This window comes from Pleurodeles waltl, chromosome 12 (genome assembly GCF_031143425.1).
Source record: "Pleurodeles waltl isolate 20211129_DDA chromosome 12, aPleWal1.hap1.20221129, whole genome shotgun sequence".
Lineage (NCBI taxonomy): Eukaryota > Metazoa > Chordata > Amphibia > Caudata > Salamandridae > Pleurodeles > Pleurodeles waltl.
This window is the reverse complement of record NC_090451.1, coordinates 2,993,356-3,020,688: the sequence shown is the minus strand read 5'-3', so window position 1 is coordinate 3,020,688 and position 27,333 is coordinate 2,993,356. Positions and strand designations below refer to the sequence as shown.

General features: G+C 39.6%; 8 non-coding genes across 8 annotated transcripts; all 8 read right to left on the bottom strand.

Moving 5' to 3' along the window:
• Positions 1-2,156: 2,156 nt before the first annotated feature.
• On the bottom strand, positions 2,157-2,238 carry TRNAL-AAG (transfer RNA leucine (anticodon AAG)). The gene has a single exon. It is a non-coding gene; the product is annotated as a tRNA-Leu (tRNA).
• Positions 2,239-2,736: 498 nt separating this feature from the next.
• On the bottom strand, positions 2,737-2,818 carry TRNAS-GCU (transfer RNA serine (anticodon GCU)). Its single transcript has one exon. It is a non-coding gene; the product is annotated as a tRNA-Ser (tRNA).
• Positions 2,819-7,469: 4,651 nt separating this feature from the next.
• TRNAL-AAG (transfer RNA leucine (anticodon AAG)) lies at positions 7,470-7,551 on the bottom strand. The gene has a single exon. It is a non-coding gene; the product is annotated as a tRNA-Leu (tRNA).
• Positions 7,552-8,049: 498 nt separating this feature from the next.
• TRNAS-GCU (transfer RNA serine (anticodon GCU)) lies at positions 8,050-8,131 on the bottom strand. The gene has a single exon. It is a non-coding gene; the product is annotated as a tRNA-Ser (tRNA).
• A 4,653-nt stretch (positions 8,132-12,784) lies between these two features.
• TRNAL-AAG (transfer RNA leucine (anticodon AAG)) lies at positions 12,785-12,866 on the bottom strand. Its single transcript has one exon. It is a non-coding gene; the product is annotated as a tRNA-Leu (tRNA).
• Positions 12,867-18,440: 5,574 nt separating this feature from the next.
• Positions 18,441-18,522, bottom strand: TRNAS-GCU (transfer RNA serine (anticodon GCU)). Its single transcript has one exon. It is a non-coding gene; the product is annotated as a tRNA-Ser (tRNA).
• A 4,654-nt stretch (positions 18,523-23,176) lies between these two features.
• TRNAL-AAG (transfer RNA leucine (anticodon AAG)) lies at positions 23,177-23,258 on the bottom strand. The gene has a single exon. It is a non-coding gene; the product is annotated as a tRNA-Leu (tRNA).
• A 505-nt stretch (positions 23,259-23,763) lies between these two features.
• TRNAS-GCU (transfer RNA serine (anticodon GCU)) lies at positions 23,764-23,845 on the bottom strand. The gene has a single exon. It is a non-coding gene; the product is annotated as a tRNA-Ser (tRNA).
• Positions 23,846-27,333: the final 3,488 nt, after the last annotated feature.

Sequence of the window (27,333 nt, the reverse complement as noted above, 5' to 3'; positions counted from 1 at the left end):
TCCCTCCTCCTATTATTTTTTGCCATCTTCAATTTTATTCTTTTACTAATTTTACATGCCACCCATGATCCAAATAAGCAATCTATAACAATCAATATCCCCTGTATTATTTTAGACAATATCCCATGCCAAATGTTACTAATCCAATTTCCCACTGAAGCAAATCCTTTCCCAACCTTTTTCCAAACACCTGGTTGTTTCAAATCCTTCAAGTCCGTACTATCCCTAGTCAAGTTAGTAAGCATACTTCTAATCTTATTACTATTATCTGGTATGTAAGCGCAACAATTACACCCATTGAGCAATCTACAAACTCTGCCATTTTCCACTAAAAGAATGTCTAAAGCAAGCCTGTTTTGAAGAGTCATAGCCCCCTCTGCAGCATGTTCAGTATCCATCAGGAGTATAGCCCCTGAAAAGTTTGTCAGCATGTTATCCTCAATAGTAGACAACTTTTGAATCTTTATGGAGTTCATAATAACTCCCACTGAAGAAATTATCGTCCCAAATATGTCTCCTACTACACCAGCAGCAGTCTCTTTCTTATGTCTAGTACGATGTAATTCAGACAATTTTGGTAACCTTTTCAAATCGTCAAGTTGATATATCTTTGGGAAAACTATCCCCAAATAACATGTCCCATACTATCCCTTTGGAAGACGGTAATAAGCATTAAGTCCACATATATAATAAATCCCGGGGATTGCTGGATCCTGTCCATTTAACATGAACGTCCATTTACTCTGAAACAAAAACACACGCTTACATTCACTCATTCCCACAAACACATTGTCATAGTATGATTTGGTCTTGGATATGCAAAGCTTTCCTACATGTAGTGCGTCTAAAGCTAACTTCCCTTGTTCTCTAATTGCACTATAACCGTCACTACTAGCAAAGGCCCGTTGCTGTAATCCTTTCTCTAGTTTACCCTTCAATGCCCTTCTTCTCTCTTCCGTGTGATCTAAAAAGCTTTTCTCTACAGGTGTAAGCAAACATGTCAAATTATTGTGGTGTGCATAAGATGTACTAATTATTAATGTTGCCTGAAAGAATCCTTTAACTAACTTTATGCTATAGTACTTAGCTACCCCACTCACATCCTCTATGATAGGCACATTAGAAAACACAAGATCATGATTTGAGTAAAAATATTGAATCTCTTCCTGGTTATAGAATCTTGTTAGTAACAGACTACAACGTATCCCATATGTTAATGACAGTCTATGATAGGTAACCCCCTCTTGTACCGAAACAGGAATCTGTGTACACACAAAACAATCTTTTGCATCCATTGTGTCAACATACTCACTCAGCAAGCGATAGAAAACATCAGTGGATAGTTCCCCTTTCGAGTTAGTTCCCTCATGCAAGTATCTTGTATCCAGCTCAAACCTCTCCCAGGCTGTTAGTGCAGTGGTAGTCTCCGGAATTGTAGCATTGTTAGTCCCACTTTTATCCATTAGTGTCATACTCACAACCACGACCCTAATGAATATTTATTACATGAACCTTTTTTGCAAAAGTATTTGGTTCAAGTAAACTTAAAGTGTTGGGATTCAAGCCCACGGCTCCAGAGAGACTGGAGCCTAAATCTAGCCAGTTTAGCCTGCTCAGCCACGCTACCTCACATCTACAAGCTCACAACTATAGTAACTTGGCCAAACACTGTGGACACCCGCTGTGGTGGCCTGGCTATGCGGGGTAACGCAGCATTCACCGACAGTTGAGCGAGTTACAGGTGAAAAGCAAAGTATAATACCTGTCTTCATATAATATATGTCTTTCCTTATTTATTCTTCTTCCCCATTGTATGTTTGTTCTCTGCTTTAGAAACGCGAGCTGTCATCACTACAAGGAAACGTATCACACAGCGTTCTACTGTTTACACTCACTGAACTTTCAGCATCACAGTGACCCCTCTCGTCGCCTCTATAGTTAGACTTCAAGACAGCTGGTTTGTTTACCGATACAATTCTTGTCACCTTAGGTTGTGGTTTTTAAAATAAGAAGGCTCGGTCCCACTGTCTGGCTACCCTTATATATATACATCACCACTTTACATAGTCTCACCTCTCGCTATGTGGATCGTAGGTGCAGAAGGCAGAGAGTGAGACAGTGATGCAGACAAAATACGTTTGTGAGTTGAAAAATACTGGCAGCGGTGGGATTCGAACCCACGCCTCCAAAGAGACTGGAGCCTTAATCCAGCGCATTAGACCGCTCGGCCACACTACCCTGTGCAAACCTGTTTCTGTAAGCTTTCTGAAGTGAGATGTTCTGTTGTATAGGGGACTTGGAGAATAAGGGTGTATAGCCTGTGAAGTGATCCTAGGAAAGTCAACGGCAACACCAGCAGGCACGTGATACATTCAGTAGGTCAGGATTGGCCCCGGGCCATGGGAGGTGTCAGGGAGCGCCAGTCCTGGGAGTCCGTAGGAAGACAACCCTTACATTGGCGTCCCGCACGCGCTGCTTCTCTTTCTTTAAGGATAAGGAATCAAATTATCTACGTCCCTCAACTTACCAACCCTCCGCCTCAGGAAAGATTTTGTGATTCATGAGCAGAACCCGGCTGGCGCTGTTTACAGTAATGCCTAAGCACAGTACTCAACTGAGCGGTGTTTCCAAACTGAGCCGTTGTACTGCCGGAAATACCATGGGATATGTCATTTAACTTTCACATAAAATAGGGTTAACCCAGCCCTACCACATACTAAAGACGGAACAATAAACCGACAAGAATGGGATTCGAACCCACGCGTGCAGAGCACAATGGATTAGCAGTCCATCGCCTTAACCACTCGGCCACCTCATCTTCAAAACGCCATGTTTCAGGAGTACAAAATATGGTAGCCAAAATGTGTTCTATTAGGTGATAGTTGTCTAAACATAATAAAGAGCATATATTTACAGATTGTTATGGTAACTTGCTGTCTTCAGCTTTGCTCTATACGACCTTGTTGTCCATCCCTACTTCAGCTTGAATTTATATGTTAAATGTAATGTAATCATGAAAATTACACTTTCCAAACGTGTTCTAGCCATATGTGATGTACTATCACACTACCCTCAAATGAGCTAAGATTGCTTTAATTCAGTTGTACGTGGATTTAAAGTGCAATATCATACAAATATTGTACTGGTATGGCGCTTTCGAGTCTGTAGGTGTCAGTTATTGGTGGTGTGCTTACATGTCAACATTAGGCAGCAAATAGTACACAATTAAGGAAAACTGATTTCCCATTTAATGTGCATTGTTCTGCAAAAAGTTTTAAGTAGGAGAAAGTAAAACTTAGTTTATAAAACCACCTAAACTGGGAGTATTGCCGCTACAGCTATGACACTTCAGTTTAAAAACGAACGTGCATCAACAAGAAATATTTTTGCGCTAAATAAATTGCTGTCCGACTACTCACGTAATGCATAAAACTGAGGCAGTCGTAATTACAATACATTGAAGTAATATTTTGGTAGTTTTTGTTGACGATGACTCCGCAGCAAGCAATCAGATTACTTTTTATTAGTGAAGGCGCGTCAGAGCCTTGATAAGTAAACTTACAAGGAGACACGCCTAGGTCCATGAACCTTTTAGACCAGGTTCGGGGACTTCCCAGTATGAGATGTCTTTTGGCATCACAAATCAATAGATCAATATCTCAACAACAATCGCAATAACTAATCAGCATGCTAATCAATAACCTTTAATGAGAGTCAATAAAGTGAACACACCATGATCTTTCAGTCATGAATAACCACACCAATTTAGTTAAGTGTTAGGATATTTATTTCCCTACTGGTTACAATCTAAAGTCATTTCTGTTAATCTCATCGGCAATTCATCTCATTAGTAACTCTTCAGATTTGCAATTAGAAACGCAATTAATCAATGCATAGAGAATATTCACTCAGTATTAACACATAATTATTAAGAAGCAACTTAGCAAAGTCTCAGTAGTGCATGGTTCAACAAAGCAAGAACTCAGTCATTTGTCTATTTGCGTCAGATTTTAGTGAACACCTTAAATAACCTCGTATTAGCATCAGCATGTTGGGCTTCATGCAAAACAATTTAGCAAACACAAATTTGGAAAACATCTAACTATTGCCTCTATCAAAGAGCGTTGGTACCTAGAAAGAAAAGGCAAACAGACAATTACAATTTTCATCAGATAGTTACCCATCCAACAGATCAGCAAACATCGTCAGTCTTCGTCCTCGGGACATCAGTCATTTGCATCATCAGCAAAGAAAGGACAGGGCAAAGTATCAGTATGGCATAGCTAAGGAACAAGAACTTCCCTCATATAGAGGAGAAGTAAGTATCAGGTAAGGAATAAGTAAAGGTGGTTTAGAGTAACAGGGCGAACAAACGGCAAAGTCTCAAACGAAATGGCCTAAATGGCTCAGTAGAATGGCAAAGAATGGCTTGGAGTGGAATGTCCAATAAATGCCTGATTTCTCCTCGGGTCATGTGGTTAAATCAAAACTGTCTAATGTACTCCTAATTCCTCAATGGATAATCATTGGTGCATCGCCATCTCTGTCCAATAATCTTCACCAGAGTTTTACACAAACCACAGTTCTCATGTCGTTGATTGGCCCATGTTATTGACGTTTTCATCGGTTGGAATGTCAGGTAAGAAAAGTTACATTTTACGCTACAGTCAGTAGTTCCATTGTTTTCTCCTACTCCAGGCAGCCTTGCACCTGTTACAAATTACACTGATGCATTCAGCAAGAATGTCTCCTTGAGCAAGTAGGGTCCCATGAGAAAGAATTTACTACAGCTACACACATCTCTAGCTTTTGGGAAAGTACAGTTTCATGTCCTTCAGCAAAATAGCACATTGCACGTTAGAAAAAGACAGTTTAATATGAGACCAGGCAGCTAGGCACAGACCTTCGCTAAACTAAGGCCTACTGCTTAATGAACAAACTCCTAATACATAACTCCAATTTTGATATGTTAATACAAATTAAAAACATTAGTACATAATTAATTCAGCATTAATAACTTTCATTAGTCTTCGTATACATTGGTAGCCACTCCCCGTGGGCACATTTCAAACGTGTGCATTATTTCTACGTTAACACATTTTTTATGCAGCTTCATTACACAATATATTGTAAGCTTTTCATGTTAATATTAATTTTAAAAGACACACTCCAGCAATCCCTCCTCTGATGACTCTTGTCATCACACAAATCTTCCCTACTAATTTTACATACTAAAATTCCCTCATATCAATCTCTTCCCTTCTTGGTTTCCCCTTTGATCTTGCCCTGAATCATTTTTCCCTTTGTTTTTCTTCCCTCCTCCTATTAGTTTTCGCCATCTTCAATTTTATTCTTTTACTAATTTTACATGCCACCCATGATCCAAATAAGCAATCTATAACAATCAATATCCCCTGTATAATTTTAGACAATATCCCATGCCAAATGTTACTAATCCAATTTCCCACTGAAGCAAATCCTTTCCCAACCTTTTTCCAAACACCTGGTTCTTTCAAATCCTTCAAGTCCGTACTATCCCTAGTCAAGTTAGTAAGCATACTTCTAATCTCATTACTATTATCTGGTATGTAAGCGCAACAATTACACCCATTGAGCAATCTACAAACTCTGCCATTTTTCACTAAAAGAATGTCTAAAGCAAGACTGTTTTGAAGAGTCATAGCCCCCTCCGCAGCATGTTCAGTATCCATCAGGAGTATAGCCCCTGAAAAGTTTGTCAGCATGTTATCCTCAATAGTAGACAACTTTTGAATCTTTATGGAGTTCATAATAACTCCCACTGAAGAAATTATCGTCCCAAATATGTCTCCTACTACACCAGCAGCAGTCTCTTTCTTAAGTCTAGTACGATGTAATTCAGACAATTTTGGTAACCTTTTCAAATCGTCAAGTTGATATATCTTTGGGAAAACTATCCCCAAATAACATGTCCCATACTATCCCTTTGGAAGACGGTAATGAGCATTAGGTCCACATATATAATAAATCCCGGGGATTGCTGGATCCTGTCTATTTAACATGGATGTCCATTTACTCTGAAACAAAAACACACGCTTACATTCACTCATTCCCACAAACACATTGTCATAGTATGATTTGGTCTTGGATATGCAAAGCTTTCCTACATGTAGTGCGTCTAAAGCTAACTTCCCTTGTTCTCTAATTGCACTATAACCGTCACTACTAGCAAAGGCCCGTTGCTGTAATCCTTTCTCTAGTTTACCCTTCAATGCCCTTCTTCTCTCTTCCGTGTGATCTAAAAAGCTTTTCTCTACAGGTGTAAGCAAACATGTCAAATTATTGTGGTGTGCATAAGATGTACTAATTATTAATGTTGCCTGAAAGAATGCTTTAACTAACTTTATGCTATAGTACTTAGCTACCCCACTCACATCCTCTATGATAGGCACATTAGAAAACACAAGATCATGATTTGAGTAAAAATATTGAATCTCTTCCTGGTTATAGAATCTTGTTAGTAACAGACTACAACGTATCCCATATGTTAATGACAGTCTATGATAGGTAACCCCCTCTTGTACCGAAACAGGAATCTGTGTACACACAAAACAATCTTTTGCATCCATTGTGTCAACATACTCACTCAGCAAGCGATAGAAAACATCAGTGGATAGTTCCCCTTTCGAGTTAGTTCCCTCATGCAAGTATCTTGTATCCAGCTCAAACCTCTCCCAGGCTGTTAGTGCAGTGGTAGTCTCAGGAATTGTAGCATTGTTAGTCCCACTTTTATCCATTAGTGTCATACTCACAACCACGACCCTAATGAATATTTATTACATGAACCTTTTTTGCAAAAGTATTTGGTTCAAGTAAACTTAAAGTGTTGGGATTCAAGCCCACGGCTCCAGAGAGACTGGAGCCTAAATCTAGCCAGTTTAGCCTGCTCAGCCACGCTACCTCACATCTACAAGCTCACAACTATAGTAACTTGGCCAAACACTGTGGACACCCGCTGTGGTGGCCTGGCTATGCGGGGTAACGCAGCATTCACCGACAGTTGAGCGAGTTACAGGTGAAAAGCAAAGTATAATACCTGTCTTCATATAATATATGTCTTTCCTTATTTATTCTTCTTCCCCATTGTATGTTTGCTCTCTGCTTTAGAAACGCGAGCTGTCATCACTACAAGGAAACGTATCACACAGCGTTCTACTGTTTACACTCACTGAACTTTCAGCATCACAGTGACCCCTCTCGTCGCCTCTATAGTTAGACTTCAAGACAGCTGGTTTGTTTACCGATACAATTCTTGTCACCTTAGGTTGTGGTTTTTAAAATAAGAAGGCTCGGTCCCACTGTCTGGCTACCCTTATATATATACATCACCACTTTACATAGTCTCACCTCTCGCTATGTGGATCGTAGGTGCAGAAGGCAGAGAGTGAGACAGTGATGCAGACAAAATACGTTTGTGAGTTGAAAAATACTGGCAGCGGTGGGATTCGAACCCACGCCTCCAAAGAGACTGGAGCCTTAATCCAGCGCCTTAGACCGCTCGGCCACACTACCCTGTGCAAACCTGTTTCTGTAAGCTTTCTGAAGTGAGATGTTCTGTTGTATAGGGGACTTGGAGAATAAGGGTGTATAGCCTGTGAAGTGATCCTAGGAAAGTCAACGGCAACAGCAGCAGGCACGTGATACATTCAGTAGGTCAGGATTGGCCCCGGGCCATGGGAGGTGTCAGGGAGCGCCAGTCCTGGGAGTCCGTAGGAAGACAACCCTTACATTGGCGTCCCGCACGCGCTGCTTCTCTTTCTTTAAGGATAAGGAATCAAATTATCTACGTCCCTCAACTTACCAACCCTCCGCCTCAGGAAAGATTTTGTGATTCATGAGCAGAACCCGGCTGGCGCTGTTTACAGTAATGCCTAAGCACAGTACTCAACTGAGCGGTGTTTCCAAACTGAGCCGTTGTACTGCCGGAAATACCATGGGATATGTCATTTAACTTTCACATAAAATAGGGTTAACCCAGCCCTACCACATACTAAAGACGGAACAATAAACCAACAAGAATGGGATTCGAACCCACGCGTGCAGAGCACAATGGATTAGCAGTCCATCGCCTTAACCACTCGGCCACCTCATCTTCAAAACGCCATGTTTCAGGAGTACAAAATATGGTAGCCAAAATGTGTTCTATTAGGTGATAGTTGTCTAAACATAATAAAGAGCATATATTTACAGATTGTTATGGTAACTTGCTGTCTTCAGCTTTGCTCTATACGACCTTGTTGTCCATCCCTACTTCAGCTTGAATTTATATGTTAAATGTAATGTAATCATGAAAATTACACTTTCCAAACGTGTTCTAGCCATATGTGATGTACTATCACACTACCCTCAAATGAGCTAAGATTGCTTTAATTCAGTTGTACGTGGATTTAAAGTGCAATATCATACAAATATTGTACTGGTATGGCGCTTTCGAGTCTGTAGGTGTCAGTTATTGGTGGTGTGCTTACATGTCAACATTAGGCAGCAAATAGTACACAATTAAGGAAAACTGATTTCCCATTTAATGTGCATTGTTCTGCAAAAAGTTTTAAGTAGGAGAAAGTAAAACTTAGTTTATAAAACCACCTAAACTGGGAGTATTGCCGCTACAGCTATGACACTTCAGTTTAAAAACGAACGTGCATCAACAAGAAATATTTTTGCGCTAAATAAATTGCTGTCCGACTACTCACGTAATGCATAAAACTGAGGCAGTCGTAATTACAATACATTGAAGTAATATTTTGGTAGTTTTTGTTGACGATGACTCCGCAGCAAGCAATCAGATTACTTTTTATTAGTGAAGGCGCGTCAGAGCCTTGATAAGTAAACTTACAAGGAGACACGCCTAGGTCCATGAACCTTTTAGACCAGGTTCGGGGACTTCCCAGTATGAGATGTCTTTTGGCATCACAAATCAATAGATCAATATCTCAACAACAATCGCAATAACTAATCAGCATGCTAATCAATAACCTTTAATGAGAGTCAATAAAGTGAACACACCATGATCTTTCAGTCATGAATAACCACACCAATTTAGTTAAGTGTTAGGATATTTATTTCCCTACTGGTTACAATCTAAAGTCATTTCTGTTAATCTCATCAGCAATTCATCTCATTAGTAACTCTTCAGATTTGCAATTAGAAACGCAATTAATCAATGCATAGAGAATATTCACTCAGTATTAACACATAATTATTAAGAAGCAACTTAGCAAAGTCTCAGTAGTGCATGGTTCAACAAAGCAAGAACTCAGTCATTTGTCTATTTGCGTCAGATTTTAGTGAACACCTTAAATAACCTCGTATTAGCATCAGCATGTTGGGCTTCATGCAAAACAATTTAGCAAACACAAATTTGGAAAACATCTAACTATTGCCTCTATCAAAGAGCGTTGGTACCTAGAAAGAAAAGGCAAACAGACAATTACAATTTTCATCAGATAGTTACCCATCCAACAGATCAGCAAACATCGTCAGTCTTCGTCCTCGGGACATCAGTCATTTGCATCATCAGCAAAGAAAGGACAGGGCAAAGTATCAGTATGGCATAGCTAAGGAACAAGAACTTCCCTCATATAGAGGAGAAGTAAGTATCAGGTAAGGAATAAGTAAAGGGTGGTTTAGAGTAACAGGGCGAACAAACGGCAAAGTCTCAAACGAAATGGCCTAAATGGCTCAGTAGAATGGCAAAGAATGGCTTGGAGTGGAATGTCCAATAAATGCCTGATTTCTCCTCGGGTCATGTGGTTAAATCAAAACTGTCTAATGTACTCCTAATTCCTCAATGGATAATCATTGGTGCATCGCCATCTCTGTCCAATAATCTTCACCAGAGTTTTACACAAACCACAGTTCTCATGTCGTTGATTGGCCCATGTTATTGACGTTTTCATCGGTTGGAATGTCAGGTAAGAAAAGTTACATTTTACGCTACAGTCAGTAGTTCCATTGTTTTCTCCTACTCCAGGCAGCCTTGCACCTGTTACAAATTACACTGATGCATTCAGCAAGAATGTCTCCTTGAGCAAGTAGGGTCCCATGAGAAAGAATTTACTACAGCTACACACATCTCTAGCTTTTGGGAAAGTACAGTTTCATGTCCTTCAGGAAAATAGCACATTGCACGTTAGAAAAAGACAGTTTAATATGAGACCAGGCAGCTAGGCACAGACCTTCGCTAAACTAAGGCCTACTGCTTAATGAACAAACTCCTAATACATAACTCCAATTTTGATATGTTAATACAAATTAAAAACATTAGTACATAATTAATTCAGCATTAATAACTTTCATTAGTCTTCGTATACATTGGTAGCCACTCCCCGTGGGCACATTTCAAATGTGTGCATTATTTCTATGTTAACACATTTTTTATGCAGCTTCATTACACAATATATTGTAAGCTTTTCATGTTAATATTAATTTTAAAAGACACACTCCAGCAATCCCTCCTCTGATGACTCTTGTCATCACACAAATCTTCCCTACTAATTTTACATACTAAAATTCCCTCATATCAATCTCTTCCCTTCTTGGTTTCCCCTTTGATCTTGCCCTGAATCATTTTTCCCTTTGTTTTTCTTCCCTCCTCCTATTAGTTTTCGCCATCTTCAATTTTATTCTTTTACTAATTTTACATGCCACCCATGATCCAAATAAGCAATCTATAACAATCAATATCCCCTGTATTATTTTAGACAATATCCCATGCCAAATGTTACTAATCCAATTTCCCACTGAAGCAAATCCTTTCCCAACCTTTTTCCAAACACCTGGTTCTTTCAAATCCTTCAAGTCCGTACTATCCCTAGTCAAGTTAGTAAGCATACTTCTAATCTCATTACTATTATCTGGTATGTAAGCGCAACAATTACACCCATTGAGCAATCTACAAACTCTGCCATTTTTCACTAAAAGAATGTCTAAAGCAAGACTGTTTTGAAGAGTCATAGCCCCCTCCGCAGCATGTTCAGTATCCATCAGGAGTATAGCCCCTGAAAAGTTTGTCAGCATGTTATCCTCAATAGTAGACAACTTTTGAATCTTTATGGAGTTCATAATAACTCCCACTGAAGAAATTATCGTCCCAAATATGTCTCCTACTACACCAGCAGCAGTCTCTTTCTTAAGTCTAGTACGATGTAATTCAGACAATTTTGGTAACCTTTTCAAATCGTCAAGTTGATATATCTTTGGGAAAACTATCCCCAAATAACATGTCCCATACTATCCCTTTGGAAGACGGTAATGAGCATTAGGTCCACATATATAATAAATCCCGGGGATTGCTGGATCCTGTCTATTTAACATGGATGTCCATTTACTCTGAAACAAAAACACACGCTTACATTCACTCATTCCCACAAACACATTGTCATAGTATGATTTGGTCTTGGATATGCAAAGCTTTCCTACATGTAGTGCGTCTAAAGCTAACTTCCCTTGTTCTCTAATTGCACTATAACCGTCACTACTAGCAAAGGCCCGTTGCTGTAATCCTTTCTCTAGTTTACCCTTCAATGCCCTTCTTCTCTCTTCCGTGTGATCTAAAAAGCTTTTCTCTACAGGTGTAAGCCAACATGTCAAATTATTGTGGTGTGCATAAGATGTACTAATTGTTAATGTTGCCTGAAAGAATCCTTTAACTAACTTTATGCTATAGTACTTAGCTACCCCACTCACATCCTCTATGATAGGCACATTAGAAAACACAAGATCATGATTTGATTAAAAATATTGAATCTCTTCCTGGTTATAGAATCTTGTTAGTAACAGACTTCAACGTATCCCATATGTTAATGACAGTCTATGATAGGTAACCCCCTCTTGTACCGAAACAGGAATCTGTGTACACACAAAACAATCTTTTGCATCCATTGTGTCAACATACTCACTCAGCAAGCGATAGAAAACATCAGTGGATAGTTCCCCTTTCGAGTTAGTTCCCTCATGCAAGTATCTTGTATCCAGCTCAAACCTCTCCCAGGCTGTTAGTGCAGTGGTAGTCTCAGGAATTGTAGCATTGTTATTCCCACTTTTATCCATTAGTGTCATACTCACAACCACGACCCTAATGAATATTTATTACATGAACATTTTTTGCAAAAGTATTTGGTTCAAGTAAACTTAAAGTGTTGGGATTCAAGCCCACGGCTCCAGAGAGACTGGAGCCTAAATCTAGCCATTTTAGACTGCTCAGCCACGCTACCTCACATCTACAAGCTCACAACTATAGTAACTTGGCCAAACACTGTGGACACCCGCTGTGGTGACCTGGCTATGCGGGGTAACGCAGCATTCACCGACAGTTGAGCGAGTTACAGGTGAAAAGCAAAGTATAATAACTGTCTTCATATAATATATGTCTTTCCTTATTTATTCTTCTTCCCCATTGTATGTTTGCTCTCTGCTTTAGAAACGCGAGCTGTCATCACTGCAAGGAAACGTATCACACAGCGTTCCACTGTTTACACTCACTGAACTTTCAGCATCACAGTGACCCCTCTCGTCGCCTCTATAGTTAGACTTCAAGACAGCTGGTTTGTTTACCGATACAATTCTTGTCACCTTAGGTTGTGGTTTTTTAAAGTAAGAAGGCTCGGTCCCACTGTCTGGCTACCCTTATATATATACGTCACCACTTTACATAGTCTCACCTCTCGCTATGTGGATCGTAGGTGCAGAAGGCAGAGAGTGAGACACTGATGCAGACAAAATGCGTTTGTGAGTTGAAAAATACTGGCAGCGGTGGGATTCGAACCCACGCCTCCAAAGAGACTGGAGCCTTAATCCAGCACCTTAGACCGCTCGGCCACACTACCCTGTGCAAACCTGTTTCTGTAAGCTTTCTGAAGTGAGATGTTCTGTTGTATAGGGGAGTTGGAGAATAAGGGTGTATAGCCTGTGAAGTGATCCTAGGAAAGTCAACGCCAACAGCAGCAGGCACGTGATACATTCAGTAGGTCAGGATTGGCCCCGGGCCATGGGAGTTGTCAGGGAGCGCCAGTCCTGAGAGTCCGTAGGAAGACCACCCTTACATTGGCGTCCCGCACGCGCTGCTTCTCTTTCTTTAAGGATAAGGAATCAAACTATCTACGTCCCTCAACTTACCAACCCTCCGCCTCAGGAAAGATTTTGTGATTCATGAGCAGAACCCGGCTGGCGCTGTTTACAGTAATGCCTAAGCACAGTACTCAACTGAGCGGTGTTTCCAAACTGAGCTGTTGTACGGCCGGAAATACCATGGGATATGTCATTTAACTTTCACATAAAATAGGGTTAACCCAGCCCTACGACCTTGTTGTCCATCCCTACTTCAGCTTGAATTTATATGTTAAATGTAATGTAATCATGAAAATTACACTTTCCAAACGTGTTCTATCCATATGTGATGTACTATCACACTACCCTCAAATGAGCTAAGATTGCTTTAATTCAGTTGTACGTGGATTTAAAGTGCAATATCATACAAATATTGTACTGGTATGGCGCTTTCGAGTCTCTAGGTGTCAGTTATTGGTGGTGTGCTTACATGTCAACATTAGGCAGCAAATAGTACACAATTAAGGAAAACTGCCTTCCCATTTAATGTGCATTGTTCTGCAAAAAGTTTTAAGTAGGAGAAAGTAAAACTTAGTTTATAAAACCACCTAAACTGGGAGTATTGCCGCTACAGCTATGACACTTCAGTTTAAAAACGTACGTGCATCAACAAGAAATATTTTTGCGCTAAATAAATTGCTGTCCGACTACTCACGTAATGCATAAAACTGAGGCAGTCGTAATTACAATACATTGAAGTAATATTTTGGTAGTTTTTGTTGACGATGACTCCGCAGCAAGCGATCAGATTACTTTTTATTAGTGAAGGCGCGTCAGAGCCTTGATAAGTAAACTTACAAGGAGACACGCCTAGGTCGATGAACCTTTTAGACCAGGTTCGGGGACTTCCCAGTACGAGATGTCTTTTGGCATCACAAATCAATAGATCAATATCTCAACAACAATCGCAATAACTAATCAGCATGCTAATCAATAACCTTTAATGAGAGTCAATAAAGTGAACACACCATGATCTTTCAGTCATGAATAACCACACCAATTTAGTTAAGTGTTAGGCTATTTATTTCCCTACTCGTTACAATCTAAAGTCATTTTTGTTAATCTCATCAGCAATTCATCTCATTAGTAACTCTTCAGATTTGCAATTAGAAACGCAATTAATCAATGCATAGAGAATATTCACTCAGTATTAACACATAATTATTAAGAAGCAACTTAGCAAAGTCTCAGTAGTGCATGGTTCAACAAAGCAAGAACTCAGTCATTTGTCTATTTGCGTCAGATTTTAGTGAACACCTTAAATAACCTTGTATTAGCATCAGCATGTTGGGCTTCATGCAAAACAATTTAGCAAACACAAATTTGGAAAACATCTAACTATGGCCTCTATCAAAGAGCGTTGGTACCTAGAAAGAAAAGGCAAACAGACAATTACAATTTTCATCAGATAGTTACCCATCCAACGGATCAGCAAACATCGTCATTCTTCCTCCTCGGGACATCAGTCGTTTGCATCATCAGCAAAGAAAGGACAGGGCAAAGTATCAGTATGGCATAGCTATGGAACAAGAACTTCCCTCATATAGAGGAGAAGTAAGTATCAGGTAAGGAATAAGTGCAGGGTGGTTTAGAGTAACAGGGCGAACAAACGGCAAAGTCCAAAACGAAATGGCCTAAATGGCTCAGTAGAATGGCAAAGAATGGCTTGGAGTGGAATGTCCAATAAATGCCTGATTTCTCCTCGGGTCATGTGGTTAAATCAAAACTGTCTAATTTACTCTTAATTCCTCAATGGATAATCATTGGTGCATCGCCATCTCTGTCCAATAATCTTCACCAGAGTTTTACACAAACCACAGTTCTCATGTCGTTGATTGGCCCATGTTATTGACGTTTTCATCGGTTGGAATGTCCGGTAAGAAAAGTTACATTTTACGCTACAGTCAGTAGTTCCATTGTTTTCTCCTACTCCAGGCAGCCTTGCACCTGTTACAAATTACACTGTTGCATTCAGCAAGAATGTCTCCTTGAGCAAGTAGGGTCCCATGAGAAAGAATTTACTACAGCTACACACATCTCTAGCTTTTGGGAAAGTACAGTTTCATGTCCTTCAGGAAAATAGCACATTGCACGTTAGAAAAAGACAGTTTAATATGAGACCAGGCAGCTAGGCACAGACCTTCGATAAACTAAGGTCTTCTGCTTAATGAACAAACTCCTAATACATAACTCCAATTTTGATATGTTAATACAAATTAAAAACATTAGTACATAATTAATTCAGCATTAATAACTTTCATTAGTCTTCGTATACATTGGAAGCCACTCCCCGTGGGCACATTTCAAACGTGTGCATTATTTCTACGTTAACACATTTTTTATGCAGCTTCATTACACAATATATTGTAAGCTTTTCATGTTAATATTAATTTTAAAAGACACACTCCAGCAATCCCTCCTCTGATTACTCTTGTCATCACACAAATCTTCCCTACTAATTTTACATACTAAAATTCCCTCATATCAATCTCTTCCCTTCTTGGTTTCCCCTTTGATCTTGCCCTGAATCATTTTTCCCTTTGTTTTTCTTCCCTCCTCCTATTATTTTTCGCCATCTTCAATTTTATTCTTTTACTAATTTTACATGCGACCCATGATCCAAATAAGCAATCTATAACAATCAATATCCCCTGTATTATTTTAGACAATATCCCATGCCAAATGTTACTAATCCAATTTCCCACTGAAGCAAATCCTTTCCCAACCTTTTTCCAAACACCTGGTTCTTTCAAATCCTTCAAGTCCGTACTATCCCTAGTCAAGTTAGTAAGCATACTTCTAATCTCATTACTATTATCTGGTATGTAAGCGCCACAATTACACCCAGTGAGCAATCTACAAACTCTGCCATTTTTCACTAAATGAATGTCTAAAGCAAGCCTGTTTTGAAGAGTCATAGCCCCCTCCGCAGCAAGTTCAGTATCCATCAGGAGTATAGCCCCTGAAAAGTTTGTCAGCATGTTATCCTCAATAGTAGACAACTTTCGAATCTTTATGGAGTTCATAATAACTCCCACTGAAGAAATTATCGTCCCAAATATGTCTCCTACTACACCAGCAGCAGTCTCTTTCTTATGTCTAGTACGATGTAATTCAGACAATTTTGGTAACCTTTTCAAATCGTCAAGTTGATATATCTTTGGGAAAACTATCCCCAAATAACATGTCCCATACTATCCCTTTGGAAGACGGTAATAAGCATTAAGTCCACATATATAATAAATCCCGGGGATTGCTGGATCCTGTCCATTTAACATGAACGTCTATTTACTCTGAAACAAAAACACACGCTTACATTCACTCATTCCCACAAACACATTGTCATAGTATGATTTGGTCTTGGATATGCAAAGCTTTCCTACATGTAGTGCGTCTAAAGCTAACTTCCCTTGTTCTCTAATTCCACTATAACCGTCACTACTAGCAAAGGCCCGTTACTGTAATCCTTTCTCTAGTTTACCCTTCAATGCCCTTCTTCTCTCTTCCGTGTGATCTAAAAAGATTTTCTCTACAGGTGTAAGCAAACATGTCAAATTATTGTGGTGTGCATAAGATGTACTAATTGTTAATGTCGCCTGAAAGAATCCTTTAACTAACTTTATGCTATAGTACTTAGCTACCCCACTCACATCCTCTATGATAGGCAACTTAGAAAACACAAGATCATGATTTTAGTAAAAATATTGAATCTCTTCCTGGTTATAGAATCTTGTTAGTAACAGACTACAACGTATCCCATATGTTAATGACAGGCTATGATACGTAACCCCCTCTTGTACCGAAACAGGAATCTGTGTACACACAAAACAATCTTTTGCATCCATTGTGTCAACATACTCACTCAGCAAGCGATAGAACACATCAGTGGATAGTTCCCCTTTCGAGTTAGTTCCCTCATGCAAGTATCTTGTGTCCAGCTCAAACCTCTCCCAGGCTGTTAGTGCAGTGGTAGTCTCAGGAATTGTAGCATTGTTAGTCCCACTTTTATCCATTAGTGTCATACTCACAACCACGACCCAAATGAATATTTATTACATGAACCTTTTTTGCAAAAGTATTTGGTTCAAGTAAACTTAAAGTGTTGGGATTCAAGCCCACGGCTCCAGAGAGACTGGAGCCTAAATCTAGCCAGTTTAGCCTGCTCAGCCACACTACCTCACATCTACAAGCTCACAACTATAGTAACTTGGCCAAACACTGTGGACACCCGCTGTGGTGACCTGGCTATGCAGGGTAACGCAGCATTCACCGACAGTTGAGCGAGTTACAGGTGAAAAGCAAAGTATAATAACTGTCTGCATATAATATATGTCTTTCCTTATTTATTCTTCTTCCCCATTGTATGTTTGCTCTCTGCTTTAGAAACGCGAGCTGTCATCACTGCAAGGAAACGTATCACACAGCGTTCTACTGTTTACACTCTCTGAACTTTCAGCATCACAGTGACCCCTCTTGTCGCCTCTATAGTTAGACTTCGAGACAGCTGGTTTGTTTACCGATACAATTCTTGTCACCTTAGGTTGTGGTTTTTTAAAATATCAAGGCTCGGTCCCACTGTCTGGCTACTCTTATATATATATGTCACCACTTTACATAGTCTCACCTCTCACTATGTGGATCGTAGGTGCAGAAGGCAGAGAGTGAGACACTGATGCAGACAAAATACGTTTGTGAGTTGAAAAATAATGGCAGCGGTGGGATTCGAACCCACGCCTCCAAAGAGACTGGAGCCTTAATCCAGCGCCTTAGACTGCTCGGCCACAATACCCTGTGCAAACCTGTTTCTGTAAGTTTTCTGAAGTGAGATGTTCTGTTGTGTAGGGGAGTTGAAGAATAAGGGTGTATAGCCTGTGAAGTGATCCTAGGAAAGTCAACGCCAACAGCAGCAGGCACGTGATACATTCAGTAGGTCAGGATTGGCCCCGGGCCATGGGAGGTGTCAGGGAGAGCCAGTCCTGAGAGTCCGTAGGAAGACAACCCTTACATTGGCGTCCCGCATGCGCTGCTTCTCTTTCTTTAAGGATAAGGAATCAAATTATCTACGTCCCTCAACTTACCAACCCTCCGCCTCAGGAAAGATTTTGTGATTCATGAGCAGAACCTGGCTGGCGCTGTTTACAGTAATGCCTAAGCACAGTACTCAACTGAGCGGTGTTTCCAAACTCAGCCGTTGTACTGCCGGAAATACCATGGGATATGTCATTTAACTTTCACATAAAATAGGGTTAACCCAGCCCTACCACATACTAAAAAGTAAAGACGGAACAATAAACCGACGAGGATGGGATTCGAACCCACGCATGCAGAGCACAATGGATTAGCAGTCCATCGTCTTAACCACTCGGCCACCTCGTCTTCAAAACACCATGTTTCAGGAGTACAAAATATGGTAGCCAAAATGTGTTCTATTAGGTGATAGTTGTCTAAACATAATAAAGAGGATATATTTATAGATTGTTATGGTAACTTGTTGTCTTCAGCTTTGCTCTATACGACCTTGTTGTCCATCCCTACTTCAGCTTGAATTTATATGTTAAATGTAATGTAATCATGAAAATTACATTTTCCAAACGTGTTCTATCCATATGTGATGTACTATCACACTACCCTCAAATGAGCTAAGATTGCTTTAATTCAGTTGTACGTGGATTTAAAGTGCAATATCATACAAATATTGTACTGGTATGGCGCTTTCGAGTCTCTAGGTGTCAGTTATTGGTGGTGTGCTTACATGTCAACATTAGGCAGCAAATAGTACACAATTAAGGAAAACTGCCTTCCCATTTAATGTGCATTGTTCTGCAAAAAGTTTTAAGTAGGAGAAAGTAAAACTTAGTTTATAAAACCACCTAAACTGGGAGTATTGCCGCTACAGCTATGAGACTTCAGTTAAAAAACGTACGTGCATCAACAAGAAATATTTTTGCGCTAAATAAATTGCTGTCCGACTACTCACGTAATGCATAAAACTGAGGCAGTCGTAATTACAATACATTGAAGTAATATTTTGGTAGTTTTTGTTGACGATGACTCCGCAGCAAGCGATCAGATTACTTTTTATTAGTGAAGGCGCGTCAGAGCCTTGATAAGTAAACTTACAAGGAGACACGCCTAGGTCCATGAACCTTTTAGACCAGGTTCGGGGACTTCCCAGTACGAGATGTCTTTTGGCATCACAAATCAATAGATCAATATCTCAACAACAATCGCAAGAACTAATCAGCATGCTAATCAATAACCTTTAATGAGAGTCAATAAAGTGAACACCCCATGATCTTTCAGTCATGAATAACCACACCAATTTAGTTAAGTGTTAGGATATTTATTTCCCTACTGGTTACAATCTAAAGTCATTTCTGTTAATCTCATCAGCAATTCATCTCATTAGTAACTCTTCAGATTTGCAATTAGAAACGCAATTAATCAATGCATAGAGAATATTCACTCAGTATTAACACATAATTATTAAGAAGCAACTTAGCAAAGTCTCAGTAGTGCATGGTTCAACAAAGCAAGAACTCAATCATTTGTCTATTTGCGTCAGATTTTAGTGAACACCTTAAATAACCTCATATTAGCATCAGCAAGTTGGGCTTCATGCAAAACAATTTAGCAAACACAAATTTGGAAAACATCTAACTATGGCCTCTATCAAAGAGCAGTTGGTACCTAGAAAGAAAAGGCAAACAGACAATTACAATTTTCATCAGATAGTTACCCATCCAACGGATCAGCAAACAGCATCAGTCTTCGTCCTCGGGACATCAGTCGTTTGCATCATCAGCAAAGAAAGGACAGGGCAAAGTATCAGTATGGCATAGCTAAGGAACAAGGACTTCCCTCATATAGAGGAGAAGTAAGTATCAGGTAAGGAATAAGTAAAGGGTGGTTTAGAGTAACAGGGCGAACAAACGGCAAAGTCTCAAACGAAATGGCCTAAATGGCTCAGTAGAATGGCAAAGAATGGCTTGGAGTGGAATGTCCAATAAATGCCTGATTTCTCCTAGGGTCATGTGGTTAAATCAAAACTGTCTAATTTACTCCTAATTCCTCAATGGATAATCATTGGTGCATCGCCATCTCTGTCCAATAATCTTCACCAGAGTTTTACACAAACCACAGTTCTCATGTCGTTGATTGGCCCCTGTTATTGACGTTTTCATCGGTTGGAATGTCAGGTAAGAAAAGTTACATTTTACGCTACAGTCAGTAGTTCCATTGTTTTCTCCTACTCCAGGCAGCCTTGCACCTGTTACAAATTACACTGTTGCATTCAGCAAGAATGTCTCCTTGAGCAAGTAGGGTCCCATGAGAAAGAATTTACTACAGTTACTCACATCTCTAGCTTCTGGGAAAGTACAGTTTCATGTCCTTCAGGAAAATAGCACATTGCACGTTAGAAAAAGACAGTTTAATATGAGACCAGGCAGCTAGGCATAGACCTTCGCTAAACTAAGGCCTACTGCTTAATGAACAAACTCCTAATACATAACTCCAATTTTGATATGTTAATACAAATTAAAAACATTAGTACATAATTAAATCAGCATTAATAACTTTCATTAGTCTTCGTATACATTGGTAGCCACTCCCCGTGGGCACATTTCAAACGTGTGCATTATTTCTACGTTAACACATTTTTTATGCAGCTTCATTACACAATATATTTTAAGCTTTTCATGTTAATATTAATTTTAAAAGACACACTCCAGCAATCCCTCCTCTGATGACTCTTGTCATCACACAAATCTTCCCTACTAATTTTACATACTAAAATTCCCTCATATCAATCTCTTCCCTTCTTGGTTTCCCCTTTGATCTTGCCCTGAATAATTTTTCCCTTTGTTTTTCTTCCCTCCTCCTATTATTTTTCGCCATCTTCAATTTTATTCTTTTACTAATTTTACATGCCACCCATGATCCAAATAAGCAATCTATAACAATCAATATCCCCTGTATTATTTTAGACAATATCCCATGCCAAATGTTACTAATCCAATTTCCCACTGAAGCAAATCCTTTCCCAACCTTTTTACAAACACCTGGTTCTTTCAAATCCTTCAAGTCCGTACTATCCCTAGTCAAGTTAGTAAGCATACTTCTAATCTCAATACTATTATCTGGTATGTAAGCGCAACAATTACACCCATTGAGCAATCTACAAACTCTGCCATTTTTCACTAAAAGAATGTCTAAAGCAAGCCTGTTTTGAAGAGTCATAGCCCCCCCCGCAGCAAGTTCAGTATCCATCAGGAGTATAGCCCCTGAAAAGTTTGTCAGCATGTTATCCTCAATAGTAGACAACTTTTGAATCTTTATGGAGTTCATAATAACTCCCACTGAAGAAATTATCGTCCCAAATATGTCTCCTACTACACCAGCAGCAGTCTCTTTCTTATGTCTAGTACGATGTAATTCAGACAATTTTGGTAACCTTTTCAAATCGTCAAGTTGATATATCTTTGGGAAAACTATCCCCAAATAACATGTCCCATACTATCCCTTTGGAAGACGGTAATAAGCATTAAGTCCACATACATAATAAATCCCGGGGATTGCTGGATCCTGTCCATTTAACATGAACGTCCATTTACTCTGAAACAAAAACACACGCTTACATTCACTCATTCCCACAAACACTTTGTCATAGTATGATTTGGTCTTGGATATGCAAAGCTTTCCTACATGTAGTGCGTCTAAAGCTAACTTCCCTTGTTCTCTAATTGCACTATAAGCGTCACTACTAGCAAAGGCCTGTTGCTGTAATCCTTTCTCTAATTTACCCTTCAATGCCCTTCTTCTCTCTTCCGTGTGATCTAAAAAGCTTTTCTCTACAGGTGTAAGCAAACATGTCAAATTATTGTGGTGTGCATAAGATGTACTAATTGTTAATGTTGCCTGAAAGAATCCTTTACCTAACTTTATGCTATAGTACTTAGCTAACCCACTCACATCCTTTATGATAGGCACATTAGAAAACACAAGATCATGATTTGAGTAAAAATATTGAATCTCTTCCTGGTTATAGAATCTTGTTAGTAACAGACTACAACGTATCCCATATGTTAATGACAGTCTATGATAGGTAACCCCCTCTTGTACCGAAACAGGAATCTGTGTACACACAAAACAATCTTTTGCATCCATTGTGTCAACATACTCACTCAGCAAGCGATAGAAAACATCAGTGGATAGTTCCCCTTTCGAGTTAGTTCCCTCATGCAAGTATCTTGTATCCAGCTCACACCTCTCCCAGGCTGTTAGTGCAGTGGTAGTCTCAGGAATTGTAGCAGTGTTAGTCCCACTTTTATCCATTAGTGTCATACTCACAACCACGACCCTAATGAATATTTATTACATGAACCTTTTTTGCAAAAGTATTTGGTTCAAGTAAACTTAAAGTGTTGGGATTCAAGCCCACGGCTCCAGAGAGACTGGAGCCTAAATCTAGCCAGTTTAGCCTGCTCAGCCACGCTACCTCACATCTACAAGCTCACAACTATAGTAACTTGGCCAAACACTGTGGACACCCGCTGTGGTGACCTGGCTATGCAGGGTAACGCAGCATTCACCGACAGTTGAGCGAGTTACAGGTGAAAAGCAAAGTATAATAACTGTCTGCGTATAATATATGTCTTTCCTTATTTATTCTTCTTCCCCATTGTATGTTTGCTCTCTGCTTTAGAAACGCAAGCTGTCATCACTGCAAGGAAACGTATCACACAGCGTTCTACTGTTTACACTCACTGAACTTTCAGCATCACAGTGACCCCTCTCGTCGCCTCTATAGTTAGACTTCAACACAGCTGGTTTGTTTACCGATACAATTCTTGTCACCTTAGGTTGTGGTTTTTTAAAGTAAGAAGGCTCGGTCCCACTGTCTGGCTACCCTTATATATATACGTCACCACTTTACATAGTCTCACCTCTTGCTATGTGGATCGTAGGTGCAGAAGGCAGAGAGTGAGACACTGATGCAGACAAAATACGTTTGTGAGTTGAAAAATACTGGCAGCTGTGGGATTCGAACCCACGCCTCCAAAGAGACTGGAGCCTTAATCCAGCGCCTTAGACCGCTCGGCCACACTACCCTGTGCAAACCTGTTTCTGTAAGCTTTCTGAAGTGAGATGTTCTGTTGTATAGGGGAGTTGGAGAATAAGGGTGTATAGCCTGTGAAGTGATCCTAGGAAAGTCAACGCCAACAGCAGCAGGCACGTGATACATTCAGTAGGTCAGGATTGACCCCGGGCCATGGGAGGTGTCAGGGAGCGCCAGTCCTGAGAGTCCGTAGGAAGACCACCCTTACATTGGCGTCCCGCACGCGCTGCTTCTCTTTCTTTAAGGATAAGGAATCAAACTATCTACGTCCCTCAACTTACTAACCCTCCGCCTCAGGAAAGATTTTGTGATTCATGAGCAGAACCCGGCTGGCGCTGTTTACAGTAATGCCTAAGCACAGTACTCAACTGAGCGGTGTTTCCAAACTGAGCCGTTGTACGGCCGGAAATACCATGGGATATGTCATTTAACTTTCACATAAAATAGGGTTAACCCAGCCCTACCACATACTAAAAACTAAAGACGGAACAATAAACCGACGAGAATGGGATTCGAACCCACGCGTGCAGATCACAACGGATTAGCAGTCCATCGCCTTAACCACTCGGCCACCTCGTCTTCAAAACACCATGTTTCAGGAGTACAAAATATGGTAGCCAAAATGTGTTCTATTAGGTGATAGTTGTCTAAACATAATAAAGAGCATATATTTACAGATTGTTATGGTAACTTGTTGTCTTCAGCTTTGCTCTATACGACCTTGTTGTCCATCCCTACTTCAGCTTGAATTTATATGTTAAATGTAATGTAATCAGGAAAATTACACTTTCCAAACGTGTTCTAGCCATATGTGATGTACTATCACACTACCCTCAAATGAGCTAAGATTGCTTTAATTCAGTTGTACGTGGATTTAAAGTGCAATATCATACAAATATTGTACTGGTATGGCGCTTTCGAGTCTCTAGGTGTCAGTTATTGGTGGTGTGCTTACATGTCAACATTAGGCAGCAAATAGTACACAATTAAGGAAAACTGCCTTCCCATTTAATGTGCATTGTTCTGCAAAAGGTTTTAAGTAGGAGAAAGTAAAACTTAGTTTATAAAACCACCTAAACTGGGAGTATTGCCGCTACAGCTATGACACTTCAGTTTAAAAACGTACGTGCATCAACAAGAAATATTTTTGCGCTAAATAAATTGCTGTCCGACTACTCACGTAATGCATAAAACTGAGGCAGTCGTAATTACAATACATTGAAGTAATATTTTGGTAGTTTTTGTTGACGATGACTCCGCAGCAAGAGATCAGATTACTTTTTATTAGTGAAGGCGTGTCAGAGCCTTGATAAGTAAACTTACAAGGAGACACGCCTAGGTCCATGAACCTTTTAGACCAGGTTCGGGGACTTCCCAGTACGAGATGTCTTTTGGCATCACAAATCAATAGATCAATATCTCAACAACAATCGCAATAACTAATCAGCATGCTAATCAATAACCTTTAATGAGAGTCAATAAAGTGAACACACCATGATCTTTCAGTCATGAATAACCACACCAATTTAGTTAAGTGTTAGGATATTTATTTCCATACTGGTTACAATCTAAAGTCATTTCTGTTAATCTCATCAGCAATTCATCTCATTAGTAACTCTTCAGATTTGCAATTAGAAACGCAATTAATCAATGCATAGAGAATATTCACTCAGTATTAACACATAATTATTAAGAAGCAACTTAGCAAAGTCTCAGTAGTGCATGGTTCAACAAAGCAAGAACTCAGTCATTTGTCTATTTGCGTCAGATTTTAGTGAACACCTGAAATAACCTCGTATTAGCATCAGCATGTTGGGCTTCATGCAAAACAATTTAGCAAACACAAATTTGGAAAACATCTAACTATGGCCTCTATCAAAGAGCAGTTGGTACCTAGAAAGAAAAGGCAAACAGACAATTACAATTTTCATCAGATAGTTACCCATCCAACGGATCAGCAAACAGCGTCAGTCTTCGTTCTCGGGACATCAGTCGTTTGCATCATCAGCAAAGAAAGGACAGGGCAAAGTATCAGTATGGCATAGCTAAGGAACAAGAACTTCCCTCATATAGAGGAGAATTAAGTATCAGGTAAGGAATAAGTAAAGGGTGGTTTAGAGTAACAGGGCGAACAAACGGCAAAGTCTCAAACGAAATGGCCTAAATGGCTCAGTAGAATGGCAAAGAATGGCTTGGAGTGGAATGTCCAATAAATGCCTGATTTCTCCTCGGGTCATGTGGTTAAATCAAAACTGTCTAATTTACTCCTAATTCCTCAATGGATAATCATTGGTGCATCGCCATCTATGTCCAATAATCTTCACCAGAGTTTTACACAAACCACAGTTCTCATGTCATTGATTGGCCCATGTTATTGACGTTTTCATCGGTTGGAATGTCAGGTAAGAAAAGTTACATTTTACGCTACAGTCAGTAGTTCCTTTGTTTTCTCCTACTCCAGGCAGCCTTGCACCTGTTACAAATTACACTGTTGCATTCAGCAAGAATGTCTCCTTGAGCAAGTAGGGTCCCATGAGAAAGAATTTACTACAGCTACACACATCTCTAGCTTTTGGGAAAGTACAGTTTCATGTCCTTCAGCAAAACAGCACATTGCACGTTAGAAAAAGACAGTTTAATATGAGACCAGGCAGCTAGGCACAGACCTTCGCTAAACTAAGGCCTACTGCTTAATGAACAAACTCCTAATACATAACTCCAATTTTGATATGTTAATACAAATTAAAAACATTAGTACATAATTAATTCAGCATTAATAACTTTCATTAGTCTTCGTATACATTGGTAGCCACTCCCCGTGGGCACATTTCAAACGTGTGCATTATTTCTACGTTAACACATTTTTTATGCAGCTTCATTACACAATATATTGTAAGCTTTTCATGTTAATATTAATTTTAAAAGACACACTCCAGCAATCCCTCCTCTGATGACTCTTGTCATCACACAAATCTTCCCTACTAATTTTACATACTAAAATTCCCTCATATCAATCTCTTCCCTTCTTGGTTTCCCCTTTGATCTTGCCCTGAATCATTTTTCCCTTTGTTTTTCTTCCCTCCTCCTATTATTTTTCGCCATCTTCAATTTTATTCTTTTACTAATTTTACATGCCACCCATGATCCAAATAAGCAATCTATAACAATCAATATCCCCTGTATTATTTTAGACAATATCCCATGCCAAATGTTACTAATCCAATTTCCCACTGAAGCAAATCCTTTCCCAACCTTTTTCCAAACACCTGGTTCTTTCAAATCCTTCAAGTCCGTACTATCCCTAGTCAAGTTAGTAAGCATACTTCTAATCTCATTACTATTATCTGGTATGTAAGCGCAACAATTACACCCATTGAGCAATCTACAAACTCTGCCATTTTTCACTAAAAGAATGTCTAAAGCAAGACTGTTTTGAAGAGTCATAGCCCCCTCCGCAGCATGTTCAGTATCCATCAGGAGTATAGCCCCTGAAAAGTTTGTCAGCATGTTATCCTCAATAGTAGACAACTTTTGAATCTTTATGGAGTTCATAATAACTCCCACTGAAGAAATTATCGTCCCAAATATGTCTCCTACTACACCAGCAGCAGTCTCTTTCTTAAGTCTAGTACGATGTAATTCAGACAATTTTGGTAACCTTTTCAAATCGTCAAGTTGATATATCTTTGGGAAAACTATCCCCAAATAACATGTCCCATACTATCCCTTTGGAAGACGGTAATAAGCATTAGGTCCACATATATAATAAATCCCGGGGATTGCTGGATCCTGTCTATTTAACATGAATGTCCATTTACTCTGAAACAAAAACACACGCTTACATTCACTCATTCCCACAAACACATTGTCATAGTATGATTTGGTCTTGGATATGCAAAGCTTTCCTACATGTAGTGCGTCTAAAGCTAACTTCCCTTGTTCTCTAATTGCACTATAACCGTCACTACTAGCAAAGGCCCGTTGCTGTAATCCTTTCTCTAGTTTACCCTTCAATGCCCTTCTTCTCTCTTCCGTGTGATCTAAAAAGCTTTTCTCTACAGGTGTAA